The following is an 18,820-nucleotide window of genomic DNA, read 5'->3' as shown; positions in this document are numbered from 1 at the left end:
TCTGCATGCATAGACACATCCCTTGGGGAGTAAGCAGGTCAAGCCACAGATTGGAAATCCCAGTCTTGGAGCCCTACATAAAGGAAACAAGCCCTCTTGGCTGCAAGGAGACTGGCTGCCAAAACTAAATCAAGAAGATACATAATTTGAACAGATTGATCACCAGAAGTGAAGTAAAATCTGTAGTAATAATAATAAAACAACTCCCTGCAGAAGAAGTCCAAGACTGGATGGCTTTAATAGGGAATTCTAGCAAAATTACAAAGAAGAACTTGTTCCTGTCCTTCTCAAACTGTTCTAAAAAATTGAAGAGGAGGGGATGCTCCCAAACTCATTCTATGAAGCCACCATCACCCCAATACCAAAACCAGCCAAAAACACTATGAAACTAGAAAATCATAGGCCAACCTCTTTGATGAATATAGGTGCAAAAATCATCAACAAACTGTTAGCATACCTAACCCAACAATACATAAAAAGGATCAAGCACCATGATCAAGTTGAATTCATTCCAGAGTCATAGGATGGTTCAATATATACAACTCAATCTGTACAATACACCACATTCACAAAAGGAAAGACAAAACCCACATGATCTTCTCTATACAGAAAAAGCATTTGACAAAATTCAATATTCATCTATGATAAAAACTCTCAAAGTGGGTATAGAGGGAATATATGTCAATGACATAAAGCCCATTTATGACAAACCCATAGCCAGCATAATACTTAACGGTGAAAGCTAAAAGCCTCCCCATTAAATTCAGGAAGAAGACAAGGTTACCCACTCTCATCACTTCTGTTCAACATAGTATTGGAAGTACTAGCCACGGCAATCAGATGAGAAATAAAAGGTATCCAGATTGAAAGGGGAGAGTTAAAACTGTCACTATTTGCACCTGATATGATACTCTCTATAAAGTATACACCCCAAAACTATTAGAACAAATGTATTCAGCTGGGTCATAGGGTACAAGATTAATATACAGAAATTGGTTGCATTTGTATACACTAATAATGAAATATCAGAGAAAGTTAAAAAAAAATCCCATTTAAAATTGCATCAAAAAATAAAATACCTAAGGACTAAACATTACCAAAGAGGTAAAATACCTAGATGCTGAAAGTATAAAACATTGAGAGAGAAAATTGAAGATGATTCAGAGAAACAGAAAGATATTCTATGCTCTTGGATTGGAAGAATAATTATTTTTTAAATGATCATACTGCCCAGAACAGTCTACAGATTTAATGCAATCCCTATCAAAATATCTATGATATTCTTCAAAGAACTAAGATAAATAATCCTAAGATTTATATGGAACCAGAAGAGACCCATAATTGCGAAAGCAATTCTGAGGGGAGGAAAAAAAACAAAGCAAAATGCTTCTGGTTTCTATACTATACTACAAAGCCACTGTGATCAACACAGTGTGGTATTAACTCAAAAACAGACATATAGAACAATGGAACACAATAGAGAGCCCAGAAATAAACCCATGCACTTGTGGGTTTATCTGTGGGTTAATCTGTGACAAAGGAGGCAAGAATATACAAGAGAAAAAAGTTTCTTCAACAAGTGGTGTTGGGAAAGCTGAACAGCTGCATGTAAAACAATGAAATAGAACATTCCTTCACACCACATACAAAAATAAACTTAACAAGTTTAAAATACCTAAATGTTAGTTTATGACACCATTAAATTCCTAGAAGTGAACATAGGCAAAACTTTCTTTGACATAAATTGTAGCAATGTTTTCTTTGTTTAGTTTCCCAAGGCAAAAGCAATAAAAGCAAATGTAAAAGCTTTTGCATAGCAAAGAGAACCAATGAAAGACAGCCTATGGAATGGGAGAAAATATTTGCATACTATGCCTCTGACAGAGGGTTAATATCCAAAATATACAAACAGCTCATAAACTCAAAAAAAAAAAAAAGAATACAATTTATAAAAATGGGAAGAAAATCTAAAAAGACGTTTTTCCAAAGAAGACATACACATAGCTAACAGGCATATGAAAAAATGCTCAACACCGTTGATCATTAGAGAAATGCAAATCAAAACCACAATGAGGTAGCACCTCATTCTAGTCAGAATGCCTTTCATCAAAAAATCCACAAACTGATGTTGGAGGGGATATGAAGAAAAGAGAATTCTTTTACACTATTGGTGAGAATGTAAATTGGTGCAGTTGCTATTGAGAGTTGTATGGAGGTTTCTTAGAAAACTAAAAGTAGAACTACCATATGATCCAGCAACTCCACTTCTGGGGATATATGCAGAAACAGTGAAAACTCTACTTTGTAAAGATACTTGCACACCAATGTTGATAGCAGCACTGTTTACAATAGCCAAGACATGGAAGCAACTCAAATGCCTGTCAGTAGATGACTGACTTGAGAAGATGTGATACATATATACCATGGGATATTACTCAGCCATAAAAAAGAATGAAATATTGCCATTTGTAGCTATATGGATGGGCCTAGAGAATATTATGTTTAGTGAAATAAGTTAGAGAAAGACAAGTATTATATGATACCCCTACTGTTCTGGAATCTAAAAAAACAAATACAAATGAATCTATATACAAAAAAGACTCACATACATAGAAAGCAAATATATGGTTGCCAAAGGGTAGCGGGAAGAGGGAGGATCAAATTTGGAGAATGGGATTAACAAACCCAACTACTATACATAAAATAGATAAGCATCAAGGTTCTTGCTGTATACCACTTGGAATTATATACAGTATCTTATAATAATCCATAATGGAATATAATCTACAAAAACCCAAATCACCATGCTGAAACTAATACAATATTGAAAAGTGACTATTCTTGAACCTAAAAGTGTTAAAACTTACAAAATAAAAACTTAAAAGGGCATTAAGTGAAAATTATAAGTCCATATCATGCATGATATGGCATGGCATCCAGTGTCATCACTTCATGGCAAATAGATGAGGAAAAAGTGGAAGTGGTGACAGATTTTATTTTCATGGGCTCCAAAATCACTGCAGATGGTGACTGCAGCCATGAAATTAAAAGATGCTTGCTCCATGAAAGGAAAGCTATGACAGATCTAGACAGTATATTAAAAGCAGAGAGATTCCTTTGCCTACAAAGGTCCGTATAGTCAAAGCTGTGGTTTTTCTAGTAGTCACGTATGGATGCAAGAGTTGGACCATAAAGAAGGCTGAGCATGGAAGAATTGATGCTTTTGAATTGTGGTGTTGGAGAAGACTCTTGAGAGTCCCTTGGACAGCAAGGAGATCAAACCAGTCCAACCCTAAAGGAAATCAAGTCTGAATACTCATTGGAATGACTGATGGTGAAGCCCCAGTACTTTGGCCACCTGATGCAAAGAGCTGACTCTTTGGAAAAGACCCTGATGCTGGGAAAGATTGAGGGCAAAAGGAAAAGAGGGCAGCAGAGGGCGGTATGGTTAGATAGTGTCACGGACTCAATGGACATGAGTTTGCAAAAACTCCAAGAGACAGTGAAGGACAGGGAAGCCTGACATGCTGCAGTCCATGGGGTCACGGGGTCACAAAGAGTCAGGGTAGACTTAGCAAATGAATAACATCATCATGCATGAACATAGATACAAAAATCCCATTCAAACTATAAATAAAAATAGCAATAAAAATAACATGTTGTAATCAAGTTTGGTTTATACCAGGATTATAAGGTTTGTCCAGCATTTGAAATGAATCAGTATAAATCATCACATTAATTAGATAATATAGAAACTATAATGAAGCCATAATATGGAAAAACAAAAACATTTTTAAAATTCAACATCTATTTATGATTTAAAAAGAAACAACTAACTAAAACAAGAAGGAAATTTCTTTAATGTGATATATGGCAATAAATATTAATCATACATTAAAATATTAAAAGCTTTACCTCTGGAGTAAAAACAATACAAAGATGACTGCTATGACCATTTCTATTTTCATTGTACTGAGAAAGGAAAATAAATCAGTCATATGAATTAGAAACAAAGGAAATAGAAAAAATCATTTAGCAGAGAAATTGTTAGAATTAGTAGTTGAGTTTAACAAGATTACTGAATATAAAGTCCAAGTAAAAGTAAATTATATGTCAATATTTTTTCTATAAAATAGAAACAAATTATATAAAGATTTCGTCTACAATAAAATAAAAATAATAAAATATCTAAGAGTAAATCTAATAAAAGTTGTTTAAGACTTTTACACAGAAAACTATAAAACAAGATAAATACAGAACCTAAATCATGAAATGAAAAATTCAATAATGGTGCAAAGATGACAGGTTTTCATCTATTGATTCATGTATAGCAATATAAATTTCAGCTGATTTTTTTCACTTCTAAAATGTATAGAGAAATGTAATGGGGCACAACTAGCTAAGACAGCATTAAAGAAAAACAAAATTAGAAGACTGCTGTACTTGAAAATAAGGCTTATTAAATAAAACTGTATTAGTCATGACAGTGTTTTTATTGGTACAGGATAGACAAATAGACCAATGAATGGAATAAGAGTTCAGAAATAGATCCAAGCATGTAGCCAAATTGGGTCAGCAGAGCAATGGAGGAAATGAGAGGTTACCCCTCCCAGTAAGGAGCACAAAGTCAATTGAATAATTATATAGAACAATGAAACTTGACTCTTCTCTTACACTATACACAAAGATTCTGGAAAGTGTAATAGGAGTCTATCTTCATAATGCTCAAGGAAATATTTCTTCAGTAGTACTCATAAAGGTATTAACCATAAAGGAAAACATTAAGAATTTACTGGAAAAAATTGGCACAATTAAGAAAGTGAAATGGCAGAGCAGTAAAAAGATCTTTGAATTAATTTTATCTGACAGTGGACTCCTATCTGAGTGTTAAAAGAGTCATCAAATAGAAAAAGATAGCTCAATAGACAAAAAAATGAAGAACTTTGAACAAACATGTCATAAAAGAGGGTATCTAAATAACAAAAAATACATTCATAGTTCTATGTAAAGGTCCACCATTACCATTAGTAATGTTGGTAGTGTTTGCAAAGATATCAGGTATCAAGAACTGTCAAACATTGTGGCTAAGAGGGTAGATTGGTGAATCTACTTTATAAAATTGCTAGCATTATTTACCTTATTTTAGCATACCTATGTATGCATTCCCTACAACCCAAAAGTTTCATTTCTAGATATATTCCTAATGAAGTGCAAGCACAGATGCATCAAAAGACAGTAGCATTCTTCAATACACACAATATGATATACCCTATTAACAAATTGAAAGATAAAAGCCATATGATAGTCTCAGTAGATGGAGAAAAAACTTTTGACAAAATTCAATACCCACTTATGATAGAAACTCTTCCAAAAATGGGCATAGAAGGAACCTACCTCAATATAATAAAGGCCATTTATGATAAACCCACAGCAAACATTATTCTCAATAGTGAAAAACCTGAAAGCATTCCCTCTAAGGAACAAAGACAAGATCAGGAACAAAACCCACTGTCACCACCATTATTCAACATAGTTTTGGAAGTGCTAGCTATGGCAATCAGAAGAAAAAGAAATAAAAGGAATCCAGATTGGAAAAGAAGTAAAACTCTCACTGTTTGCAGATGATGTGATACTATACATAGAACACCCTAAAGATACCATCAGAAAATTACTAGGGCTAATCAGTAAATTTAGCAAAGTGGCAGGATACAACATCAATACACAGAAATCACTTGCATTGCTATCCACTAACAATGAAATATCAGAATGAGAAATTAAGGAATCAATTCCATTTACCATTGCAGCAAAAAGAATAAAATATCTAAAAATAAACCTACCTAAGGAGACAAAAGAACTGTATACAGAAAACCATAAGACACTGATGAAAGAAATAAAAGATAGCATAAACAACTGGAGAGATATTCCATGTTTTGGGGTTGGAAGAATCAATATTGTGAAAATGACTATACTACCAAATGTAATCTACAAATTCAGTGCAATCCATATCAAATTACCAATGGTATTTTTCACAGAACTAGAACAAAAAATATCTCACAATTTATATAGAAACACAAAAGATCTCGAATATCCAAAGCAGTCTTAAGAATGGAGCTGGAGGAATCAACCTTCCTGACTTCAGACTATACTACAGAGCTATAGTCATCAAGACAGTATGCGACTGGCACAAAAACAGAAATATAGACCAATGAAACAAGATAGAAAGCCCAGAGATAAACCCACACACCTATGGACCTTATTTTTACAATGGAGGCAAGACTATACAATGGGGCAAAGATAGTCTCTTCAATAAGTGGTGCTGGGAAAACTGGCCAGCTACATGTAAAGAATGAAATTAGAACACTTCCTAACACCATACACAAAGATAAACTCAAAATGGATTAAAGACCTAAACCTAAGACCAGAAACTATAAAACTCTTCGACAGAACATAGGCAGAACACTCTATGACATAAATCACAGCAAGATCCTCTATGACCCACCTCCTAGAGAAATGGAAATAAAAACAAAAATAAACAAGTCGGACGTATTAAACTTAAAAGCTTTTGCACAGCAAAGGAAACTATAGACAAGGTGAAAAGATAACCCTCAAATTGGGAAAAATAATCACAAATGAAACAACTGACAAAGGATTAATTTTAAAAATATGCAAGCAGCTCATACAAGTCAATACCAGAAAAACAACCAACCAATCAAAAAATGGGAAGAGACCTAAACAGACGTTTCTCCAAAGAAGACATACAGATGGCTAACAAATACATGGAAAAGATGCTCAACATCGCTCATTATTAGAGAAATGCAAGTCAAAAATACAATGAGGTATCACCTCACACTGGTCAGAATGGCAAAAATCTACAAACAATGAATGCTGGAGAGGATGTAGAGAAAAGGGAACCCTCTTGCACTGTTGGTGGGAATGCAAACTGATATAACCACTATGGAGAACAATATGGAGATTCCATAAAAAAAAAAAAAAAAACTAGAAATAAAACCACCATATGACTCACCAATCCCACTACATTACACATACCCTGAGAAAACCAAAATTGAAAAAGACACAGGTAACCCAATATTCACTGCAGCTGTATTTACAATAGCTAGAACATGGAAGTAATCTAGATGTCCATCGACAGATGAATGGATAAAGAAGCTGTGGTACATATATACAATGGAATATTCAGTTCAGTTCAGTCACTCAGTGGTGTCTGACTCTTTGTGACCCCATGGACTGCAGCACACCAGGCTTTGCTGTCCTTTGCCAACTCCAGGAGCTTTCTCAAACTCATGTCCATCGAGTCGGTGATGACATCCAACCAACTCATCATCTGTTGTTCCTTTCTCCTCCTGCCGTCAATATTTCCCAGCATCAGGGTCTTTTCCAGTGAGTCAGGTCTTCCCATCAGGTGGCCAAAGTATTGGGGTTTCAACTTCAGCATCAGTCCTTCCAATGAATATTCAGGACTGATTTCCTTTAGGATTGACTGATTAGATCTCTCTTACAGTCCAAGGGACTCTCAAGAGTCTTCTTCAACACCATAGTTCAAAAGTATCAATTCTTTGGCACTCAGCTTTCTTTATAGTCCAACTCTGACATCCATACATGACTACTGGAAAAACCATAGCTTTGATTAGACAGACCTTTGTTGGCAAAGTAATGTCTTTGCTTTATAGTATGCTGTTTAGGTCGGTCATAGCTTTTCTTCCAAGGAGCAAGTGTCTTTTAATTTCATGGCTGCAGTCACCATCTGCAGTGATTTTGGAGCCCCCAAAAATAAAGGCTGTCACTGTTTCCATTGTTTCCCCATCTATTTGCCATGAAGTGATGGGACCAGATGCCTTGATCTTAGTTTTTTGAATGTTGAGTTTTAAGACAACTTTTTCACTCTCCTTTTTCACTTTCATCAAGAGGCTCTTTAGGTCTCCTTCGCTTTCTGCCATAAGGGTGGTCATCTGCTTATCTGAGGTTATGGATATTCCTCCTGGCAATCTTGATTCCAGCTTGTGCTTCATTCAGTCTGGCATTGTGCATGATGTTCTTTGCATTTAAGTTAAATAAGCACGATGACAATATACAGCCTTGATGTATTCCTTTCCCAATTTGGAACCAGACTGTTGTTCCATGTCCAATTCTAACTGTTGCTTCTTGACGAGGATAGAGGTTTCTCAGGAGGCAGGTAAGGTGATCTGGTATTCCCATCTCTTGAAGAATTTTCCACAGTTTGTTGTGATTCACACAGTCAAAGGCTTTGGCGTAATCAATAAAGAAGAAGTAGATGTTTTTCTGGAACTCTCTTGCTTTTTCTATGATCCAACAGAGGTTGGCAATTTGATCTCTGATTCCTCTGCCTTTTCTAAATCTAGCTTAAACATCTGGAAGTTCTCGGTTCATGTATTGTTGAAGCCTGGTTTGGAGAATTTTGAGCATTACTTTGCTAGCCTATGAGATGAGTGCAATTGTACTACAGTTTGAACATTCTTTGGCATTGCCTTTCTTTGGAATTAGAATGAAAACTGACCTTTTCCAGTCCTGTGCCCACTGCTGAGTTTTCCAAATTTCCTGGCATATTCAGTGCAGCACTTTCACAGCTTATTTTAGGATTTGAAATAGCTCAACTGGAATTCCATCACCTCCACTAGCTTTGTTCATAGTAATGCTTCCTAAGGCCCACTTGACTTTGCATTCCAGGATGTCTGGCTCTAGGTGAGTGATCACACCATTGTGGTTATCTGGTCATGAAGATCTTTTTGATATAGTTCTTCTGGTTATTGTTGCCACCTCTTCTTAATATCTTCTGCCTGTGTTAGGTCCATACCATTTCTGTCTTATATTGTGCCCATCAAGAGATCTGTAGTCTTTCCCATTCTACTGCTTTCCTCTATTTCTTTGCATTGATCACTGAGGAAGGCTTTCTTATCTCTCCTTGCAATTCTTTGGAACTCTGCATTCAAATGGGTAAATCTTTCCTTTTCTTGTTTCCTTATCTTCTCTTCTTTTCTCAGCTATTTCTAAGGCTTCCTCAGACATCCATTTTGCCTTTTGACATCCATTTTGCCTTTTTGCATTTCTTTTTCTTGGGAATGGTCTTGATCACTGCCTCCTCTACAATATCATGAACCTCCATCCACAGTTCAGGGACTCTATCAGATCTGATCCCTTAAATCTATTGGTCACTTCCACTGTATAATTGTAAGGGATTTGATTTAGGACATACCTGAATGATCTAGTGCTTTTCCCTATTTTCTTCAATTTAAGTCTGAATTTTGCAATAAGGAGTCATGATGTAAGCTTGTTGATCCCAGTCTTGTTTTTGCTGACTGTATAGAGCTTCTCCATCTTTGGCTGCAAAGAATATAATCCATCTGATTTCGGTGTTGACCGTCTGGTGATGTCCATGTGTAGAGTCTTCTCTTGTGTTGTTGGAAGAGGGTGTTTGCTATGGCCAGTGCATTCTCTTGGTAAAACTGTTAGCCTTTGCCCTACTTCATTTTGTACTCCAGGGCCAAACTTGCCTGTTACCTCAGGTATTTCTTGACATCCTACTTTTGCATTCCAGTCCCCTATAATGAAAAGGACATCTTTTTTGGGTGTTAGTTCTAGAAGGTCTTGTAGGTCTTCATAGAACTGTTAAACTTCAGCTTCTTCAGCATTACTGGTTGGAGCATAGACTTTGATTACTGTGATATTGAATGATTTGCCTTGGAAAGGAACAGAGATCATTCTGCTGGAGAGTTCTGACAAAATGTGGTCCACTAGAGAAGGGAATGGCAAACCACTTCAGTATTGTTGTCTTGAGAACCCCATGAACAGTGTGAAAAGGCAAAAAGATTGGACACTGAAAGATGAACTCCCTGGGTTGGTAGGTGTCCCATATGCTGCTGGATAAGAGTAGAGAAATATACCCCAGAAAGAATGAAAAGATAGAGCCAAAGGGAAAAAAGTGCCCAGTTGTTGATTTGACTGGTGATGGAAATAAAGTCTGATGCTGTAAAGAATAATATTGCATAGGAACCTGGAATGTTCATGAATCAAGGTAAATTGGAAGTGGTCAAACCAGAGATGCAAGAATGAACGTCAACATTTTAGGAATCAGTGATTTAAAATGGACTGGAATGGGCAAATTTAACTCAGATGACTATTATATCTACTACTGTGTGCAAGAATCCCTTAGAAGAAATGGAGTAGGCCTCATAGTCAACAAAAGTGTCCAAAATTCAGTTCTTGGGTGCAGTCTCAAAAATGACAGCATGATCTCTGTTCAGTTCCAAGGCAATGGAATGTTACTCAGCCATGAAAAGGAACACATTTGAGTCAGTCCTAATGAGGTGGATGAACCTGGAACCTATTATAAAGAGTTAAGTAAGTCAGAAAGAGAAAAACAATTGTATACTAACATATATATGGAATCTAGAAAGATGGTACTGATGAACCTATTTGTAGAGCAGCAGTGGAGACACAGACATTGAGAACAGACATGTTCACAGCTGGTGGTGGGAAGGAGGAGAGGTATAGAGTAACATGGAAACATACATTACCATAAGTAAAATAGATAACCAGTGGAAATTTTGCTGTATGACTCAAGGAACTCAAACTGGGGCTCGATAACATCCTAGAGGGGTGAGATGAGGAGGGAGGTGGGAGGGATGTTCAAGTGGGAGGGGACACAGGTAAAACCTATGGCTGATTCATGTTGACTTTTGGTAGAAACAAATGCAGTACTGTAAAGCAATTATCTTTCAATTAAAAATAAATAAATCAAGACAGTAGCATTATTTGTGATGGCAGTATTATAATATCCCCAAACTACAAACAAATGACCAGAGTAGATTGAATAAATTATATGATATTAATTTCTCTATCAATTAAAATGAACTTCATTTACATGTAACTATAATATTAGAAAAAAGTGAAACATTTATCAATGAGTAAAACTGACTTTTGGTGTAAGAAGTCAGATTTGTGTTTCCTTGTTAATTTTCTGTTTAGTTGATCTATCCATAGGTGTGAGTGGGGTATTAAAGTCATCCACTATTATTGAGTTATTGTTAATTTTCCCTTTCATATTTGTTAGCAATTGCCTTACATATTGCAATGCTCCTATGTTGGGTGCATATATATTGATAATGGTTATATCTTCTTCTTGGATTAAACCTTTGATTGAACCTGGGATTGAACCTTCTTGGATTGAACCTTTAAATGACACAATGGACCAGCTAGACCTAATTAATATCTATAGGACATTTTACCCCAAAACAATCAATTTCACCTTTCTCTCAAGTGCACATGGAACCTTCTCCAGAATAGATCACATCCTGGGCCATAAATCTAGCCTTGGTAAATTCAAAAAAATTGAAATCATTCCAGTCATCTTTTCTGACCACAATGCAGTAAGATTAGATCTCAATTACAGAAAAAAAACTATTAAAACTTCCAACATATGGAGGGTAAACAACACGCTTCTGAATATCCAACAAATCATAGAAGAAATCAAAAAAGAAATAAAAATATGCATAGAAATGAATGAAAATGAAAACACAACAACGCAAAACCTATGGGACACTGTAAAAGCAGTGCTAAGGGGAAGGTTCATAGCATTACAGGCTTACCTCAAGAAACAAGAAAAAAGTCAAATAAATAACCTAACTCTACATATAAAGCAACTAGAGAAGGGAGAAATGAAGAACCCCAGGGTTAGCAGAAGGAAAGAAATCTTAAAAATTAGGGCAGAAATAAATGCAAAAGAAACAAAAGAGACCACAGCAAAAATCAACAAAGCTAAAAGCTGGTTTTCTGAAAAGATAAACAAAATTGACAAACCATTAGCCAGACTCATCAAGAAACAAAGGGAGAAGAACCAAATCAACAAAATTAGAAATGAAAATGGAGAGATAACAACAGACAACACTGAAATACAAAGGATCATAAGAGACTACTACCAGCAGCTCTATGCCAACAAAATGGACAACTTGGAAGAAATATACCAATTCTTAGAAAAGTATAACTTTCCAAAACTGAACCAGGAAGAAATAGAAGATCTTAACAGACCCATCACAAGCACGGAAATTGAAACTGTAATCAGAAATCTTCCAGCAAACAAAAGCCCAGGACCAGATGCCTTCACAGCTGAATTCTACCAAAAATTTAGAGAAGAGCTAACACCGATCCTACACGACAAAGTCTTCCAGAAAATTGCAGAAAAAGGTAAACTTCCAAACTCATTCTACGAGGCCACCATCACCCTAATTCCAAAACCAGACAAAGATGCCACAAAAAAAAGAAAACTACAGGCCAATATCACTGATGAACATAGATGCAAAAATCCTTAACAAAGTTCTAGCAAACAGAATCCAACAACATATTAAAAAGATCATACACCATGACCAAGTGGGCTTTATCCCAGGAATGCAAGGATTCTTTAATATCCACAAATAAATCAATGTAATACACCACATTAACAAATTGAAAGATAAAAACCATATGATTATCTCAATAGATGCAGAGAAAGCCTTTGGCAAAATTCAACACTCATTTATGATTAAAACTCTCCAGAAAGCAGGAATAGAAGGAACATACCTCAACATAATAAAAGCTATATATGATAAACCCACAACAAACATTATCCTCAATGGTGAAAAATTGAAAGCATTTCTCCTAAAGTCAGGAACAAGACAAGGGTGTCGACTCTCACCACTACTATTCAACATAGTGTTGGAAGTGTTGGCCACAGCAATCAGAGCAGAAAAAGAAGTAAAAGGAATCCAGATAGGAAAAGAAGAAGTGAAACTCTCGCTGTTTGCAGATGACATGATCCTCTACATAGAAAACCCTAATGACTCTACCAGAAAATTACTAGAGCTAATCAATGAATATAGTAAAGTTGCAGGATATAAAATTAACACACAGAAATCCCTGGCATTCCTATACACTAACAATGAGAAAACAGAAAGAGAAATTAAGGAAACAATGCCATTCACCATTGCAACAAAAAGAATAAAATACTGAGGAGTGTATCTACCTAAAGAAACAAAAGACCTATACATAGAAAACTATAAAACACTGATGAAAGAAATCAAAGAGGACACAAACAGATGGAGAAACATACACTGTTCATGGATTAGAAGAATCAATATTGTGAAAAGGAGTATACCTATAAAAAGCAATCTATAGATTCAATGCAAACCCTATCAAGCTACCAATGGAATTCTTCACAAAACTAGAACAAATAATCTCACAATGTGTATGGAAATACAAAAAACCTCGAATAGCCAAAGCAGTCTTGAGAAAGAAGAATGGAACTGGAGGAATCAACCTGCCTGACTTCAGGCTCTACTACAAAGCCACAGTCATCAAGACAGTATGGTACTGGCACAAAGACAGAAATATAGATCAATGGAACAGAATAGAAAGCCCAGGGATAAATCCACGTACCTATGGACACCTTGTCTTTGACAAAGGAGGCAAGAATATACAATGGAAAAAAGACAACCTCTTTAACAAGTGATGCTGGGAAAACTGGTCAACCACTTGTAAAAGAATGAAACTAGAACACTTTCTAACACCATACACAAAAATAAACTCAAAATGGATTAAAGATCTAAATGTAAGACCAGAAACTATAAAACTCCTAGAGGAGACTATAGGCAAAACACTCTCTGACATAAATCACAGCAAGATCCTCTCTGATCCACCTCCCAGAATATTGGAAATAAAAGCAAAAATAAACAAATGGGACCTAATGAAACTTAAAAGCTTTTGCACAGCAAAGGAAACTATAAGCAAGGTGAAAAGACAGCCTTCAGAATGGGAGAAAACAATAGCAATGGAAGAAACAGACAAAGGATTAATCTCAAAAATATACAAGCAATTCCTGTAGCTCAAATCCAGAAAAATAAATGACCCAATCAAAAAATGGGCCAGAGAACTAAACAGACATTTCTCCAAAGAAGACATACAGATGGCTAACAAACACATGAAAAGATGCTCAACATCACTCATTATCAGAGAAATGCAAATCAAAACCACAATGAGGTACCATCACACGCCAGTCAGGATGGCTGCTATCCAAAAGTCTACAAGCAATAAATGCTGGAGAGAGTGTGGAGAAAAGGGAACCCTCTTACACTGTTGGTGGGAATGCAAACTAGTACAGCCACTATGGAAAACAGTGTGGAGATTCCTTAAAAAACTGGAAATAGAACTGCCATATGACCCAGCAATCCCTCTCCTGGTCATACACACTGAGGAAACCAGATCTGAAAGAGACACATGTTACCCCAGTGTTCATCGCAGCACTGTTTATAATAGCCAGGACATGGAAGCAACCTAGATGCCCATCAGCAGACGAATGGATAAGAAAGCTATGGTACATATACACAATGGAATATTACTCAGCCATTAAATACATTTGAATCAGTTCTAATGAGATAGATGAAATTGGAGCCCATTATACAGAGTGAAGCAAGCCAGAAAGATAAACACCAATACAGTATACTGTATTGCCATATGCATATATATGGAATTTAAAAAGATGGTAACAATAACCCTATATGCAGGACAGAAAAAGAGACACAGATGTATAGAACAGACTTTCGGACTCTGTGGGAGAAGGTGAGGGTGGAATGATCTGAGAGAATAGCATTGAAACATGTATATTATCAAGTGTGAAACAAATTGCCAGCCCAGGTTGGATGCATGAGACAAGTGCTCAGGGCTGGTGCACTGGGAAGACCCAGAGGGATGGGATGGGGGTGAGGGGGGAGGGGGGATCAGGATGGGGAACACATGTAAATCCATGGCTGATTCATGTCAATGTATGGCAAAAACCACTACAATATTGTAAAGTAACTAGCCTCCAGCTAATAAAAAAAATTAAAAAAAAAAGAAGTCAGATTTGGGGAGACAGGAGTAATAATCAGGCGAAGCACAAGACAACTGCTGGTAATATTCTATTTCTTGATGTAGTGATAATTATGTGAGGTTGTTCACTTTGTGATAACTAAGTGTTCAATTTAATTTATGTGTGTTATGCTTGAATTAAAGAGTAAAATATACAGTGTTTTTCACATAAGTGAGTAATTTTATTTCTAGAAATTTATCCCCTAAATATACTCTATTTGAGCAAAACTAAATCATAAAGGATATTCATTGTTGCATTGTTAATAGCAATGGCTTATGGCTTCCTTGAGTTCAAGCTGGTGAGTTGGAGTCCTAACTCTGGTTTGGCTGCATTTTCTGGCCTCACCAATTCAGGGATAGGACTGTGACACTAGGTTGGAGATGATGCCCTTGAAATGTGGGCTGATACTGGCCACTGGGTCAGGAGGCACACAGGTCTATTTTGGTAGTAATTTAATTAAATGTTTATTAATATTAAAAACTGTATGGAGGTATTAACATATAGGAAAAATTTTTTTTACAAATTATAAGTATGCAGTATTAGTTTTGACAAATATACCTGACAGTGTAAGTTATGTAACCACCAACAGACTAATTTTATAAACACTATTCACCACCTCAAAAGTTCCCTTGTGCCCTTTTATTACCTGTCAGTACTTGGCCCTGTAAAACCACTGATTTGCTTTCTGTCTCCATATTTTTACATGTATTATAATTTTATATAAATAGAATTTTTTGTTTTCTTCCACTTAGCATAATGCATTTGTGATTCATCTGTGTTACTATATATATTTGTGACTTGTTCATTTTCATTGCTGCATACTATTCCATTGTGTGTATATACAAAAATGTGTTCTATCTATTAACCATTGATGGAAATATGGTTTTTTTCCAGTTTGGGACTATTATGAATAAATCCACTATTAGCATTCAAGTAAAAGTCCTTATGTAACATTTATTTGTATTTTCATGGGTAAATAAGAGCAGAATTTCTCAGTCATGTGGTAAGTATATATTTATGAGACAGAATAAATTGCTTTATAAAGAGGTTATATCATTTTGCATTTCTGTGAGAATGTGTGAGGGTTTTGGTTTTACCACATACCTGTCAACAGTGCATAGTGTTGATCTTTTCAGTTTTATCTACTCTGATGGGTTCAGTGGTATCTAATTGTGGTTTTAATTTATGTATTCCTGGTAACTAATTATGTTCGGCATCTTTCAAGTGCTATTTTCACATTTGTGCATGTTGTCTGATGAAACATCTGTTTATGTCTTTTGCCTACTTTTTAAATCAAATTATCTTATTATTACTGGGAGTTCTGTGAATATTCTGAATAAGAAATGTATTTTCTGCATTCAAGTTTTCCTCAACCTTCTTGAATATCTGGAATATACTTTCCAAAGCATTTTTAACATATTTTTCTGCCAATTTTACCATCCATTTTACTTCTAGGTATGTTTCTGTTGGTTTATTTTCCCCCCTGGTTATCAGTCTTTTTCTTAGTTCTTTATATGCCTACTATTAATACTTTTCATGTAGTTAACACTGTGAATTTTATATTTATGGTGATATTTTATTCGATTCTTTTCAGTAGTTTTCTGGAAGAAAGTTATATTACTTAGAATAATTGTTTTTGAGCTTGTTTAGGATGGATCCAGAAAAGCCTTTAGTTTATGGCTAATTTGTTCCCACTAATGAAGTGACACCCCTGTATCTGTTTTCCCATGTATTTGGACATCTCAGCAGTTTGGCTGGTAGTGACATGAAACAATCTCAGCCTTGGATGAGCTTTGCAAATTACTCTGTTTTACCTTTTTTGGTAGTTTGTTCCCAAGCCTGGGAGTAGTTTTATTTACATGGGTGCACAGATCAGTACCCAGATAAAATCTCAAGAAGGCCAGTCTATACATCTCTGATGTATTCTATCTGTGCTGCTCTCTTCTCTCTGGTATTTTGCCTTACATTCTCACTGCTTTTGCTGCATCAGACTCTGATTTCTGTCGCCTCAGTTCAGCAAGACTTCTGATCTGTCCTTGAGCTTTGGTTTCCTGTGCTCTGCTGCTGCTGCTGCTGCTAAGTCGCTTCAGTCGTGTCCTACTCTGTGCGACCCCATAGCTGGCAGCCCACCAGGCTCCGCCGTCCCTGGGATTCTCCAGGCAAGAACACTGGAGTGGGTTGCCATCTCCTTCTCCAATGCATGAAAGTGAAAAGTGCAAGAGTACTGGAGTGGGTTGCCTTTGCCTTCCCCTCCTGTGCTCTAGTCTGGGAAATTTCTCCATTTGCTAAGCTAGAACACTTAAACTAGAATGCCTAAAGTTTATTTTGTTATCCTTCTTTCATCTTACTCTAGGTTTCCTGTTGACCAGTATGTGAAAACTGTTGTTCAATATATTTTGTTGTTGTTTTCTAGTTAAGGTATAAGATTAAATGCAATATCCTTTCAAACAACCATTGCCTAACCTCCCCAAACCTAAAGTATAACTTTCTAGTATTGTTATTTTTTAATTAATTTATTTATTTTAATTGGAGGTAGTATTCTTATTTTTAACTCAAAATAAAAATAATTATTTTTGTTGGTGTCATACATTCTAGTTGCCTTTTTTCTAAAAATTGCATTTGGGAACTCTTTTATACCTGTAGGCAGAGGAACTACATTTTAACATTAAAAATTTAGAGATATTATTTCACTACAATATGTAATATTGTACATAAAGAAATATTAAGATCAATTCTACTTTGTGTGGAAGCTTTTCAAAGTACTTTAATAACATCTCAGATTTGATGCTCATAAGCTCTGAACTAGATAAATCTAACATTGTAATTCTCATCACAAAGTAAAGAAACTAAGGCCTGGCAATATTTATTAGTTTTTCTCAGTCACATAATCTATAAATGATGAGATGGGATCTTCTGACCTTTACAATGTTTTTTCCAGTTTCCAGAGTTAGTCTTCTTGGAAGATGTAGAATTTTATATAAAATAGCAAAACATCTAGTATGATAGAATTTTTCTTTTCACTTATTGTGAGGAAGGCAGTGTGGTGCAATAGAAATAACTAGATTTACAGTAGCTGGTGACTCATCCACAAGATTCAATCTAAGAAAATAACATGGAATTATTTAAAATGAGGAAACAACATTCATACAACTATTTTATATTTAATTTAGGAAGCAAAAAGCACAGATTTACAATTTTTCAGCTGGAAGTCGTGTTGTGAATGGAGAAAAAAAGAGTTTAGTACATGCCAACAGAGGAGCCTGGCAGGCTACAGTCCATGGGGTGGCAAAGAGTCAGACACAACTCAGTAGCACACAGCATTGCACAGTAGCTAAGGTGATCAAAATATCTGCTTAGGAGATCTGTTTTAATTTTAAAGGAGATTTAGTTAAGAAAGTAATCCAAGTAGTCTCTGTAGTTTAATAAATGGGACAAGATAAAGAACAGAAGATTGAGGATATTTTTAAATTTTTGTGAATGAAAATTCTGTCTCTCTTCATATCTACCGTAGTATCAAAACCTTTGATATATGAAGTTAATCTTTATGTAAAATCTTATGTTAAATATATACTCTAAGAAAATAACTAATTTGGAACCCCCAAATTATGATTTTATTTGAAAAAGGCATCTAATTGTGTACTTAAGTATCTGTAGCTATTAAAGTGTGACATTTCTTGACCTAGTTTCCCCTTCATAGCAAAAAGATTTTGTTTTTACAGAAGACTCACATAAAATCAAGTTATTAAAGAACAGGCTGAGTAATCACTACTTACATGAGAAAATATCTGAGAAAACATTACTGCAGGTCATTCCTGTTTTTTTGCAGTGGTCCTGGCTTTTATATAAGGTTAACCTATCGTATGTAAAAGGCACCATTCCCTTTATGACTACCAATCACTGCCTGACTTA

The 18,820-nt window shown here is 35.5% G+C and overlaps 1 protein-coding gene across 11 annotated transcripts in view; it reads left to right on the top strand.

Moving 5' to 3' along the window:
* Window positions 1-18,820, top strand: part of STXBP5L (syntaxin binding protein 5L) — a 327,812-nt gene that overhangs the window by 208,814 nt on the left and 100,178 nt on the right. The gene's annotated exons all lie outside the window — the stretch shown is intronic.

The sequence above is a fragment of the Cervus elaphus genome, chromosome 19, assembly GCF_910594005.1.
Source record: "Cervus elaphus chromosome 19, mCerEla1.1, whole genome shotgun sequence".
Lineage (NCBI taxonomy): Eukaryota > Metazoa > Chordata > Mammalia > Artiodactyla > Cervidae > Cervus > Cervus elaphus.
This window is presented reverse-complemented; position numbering and strand designations above follow the sequence as displayed.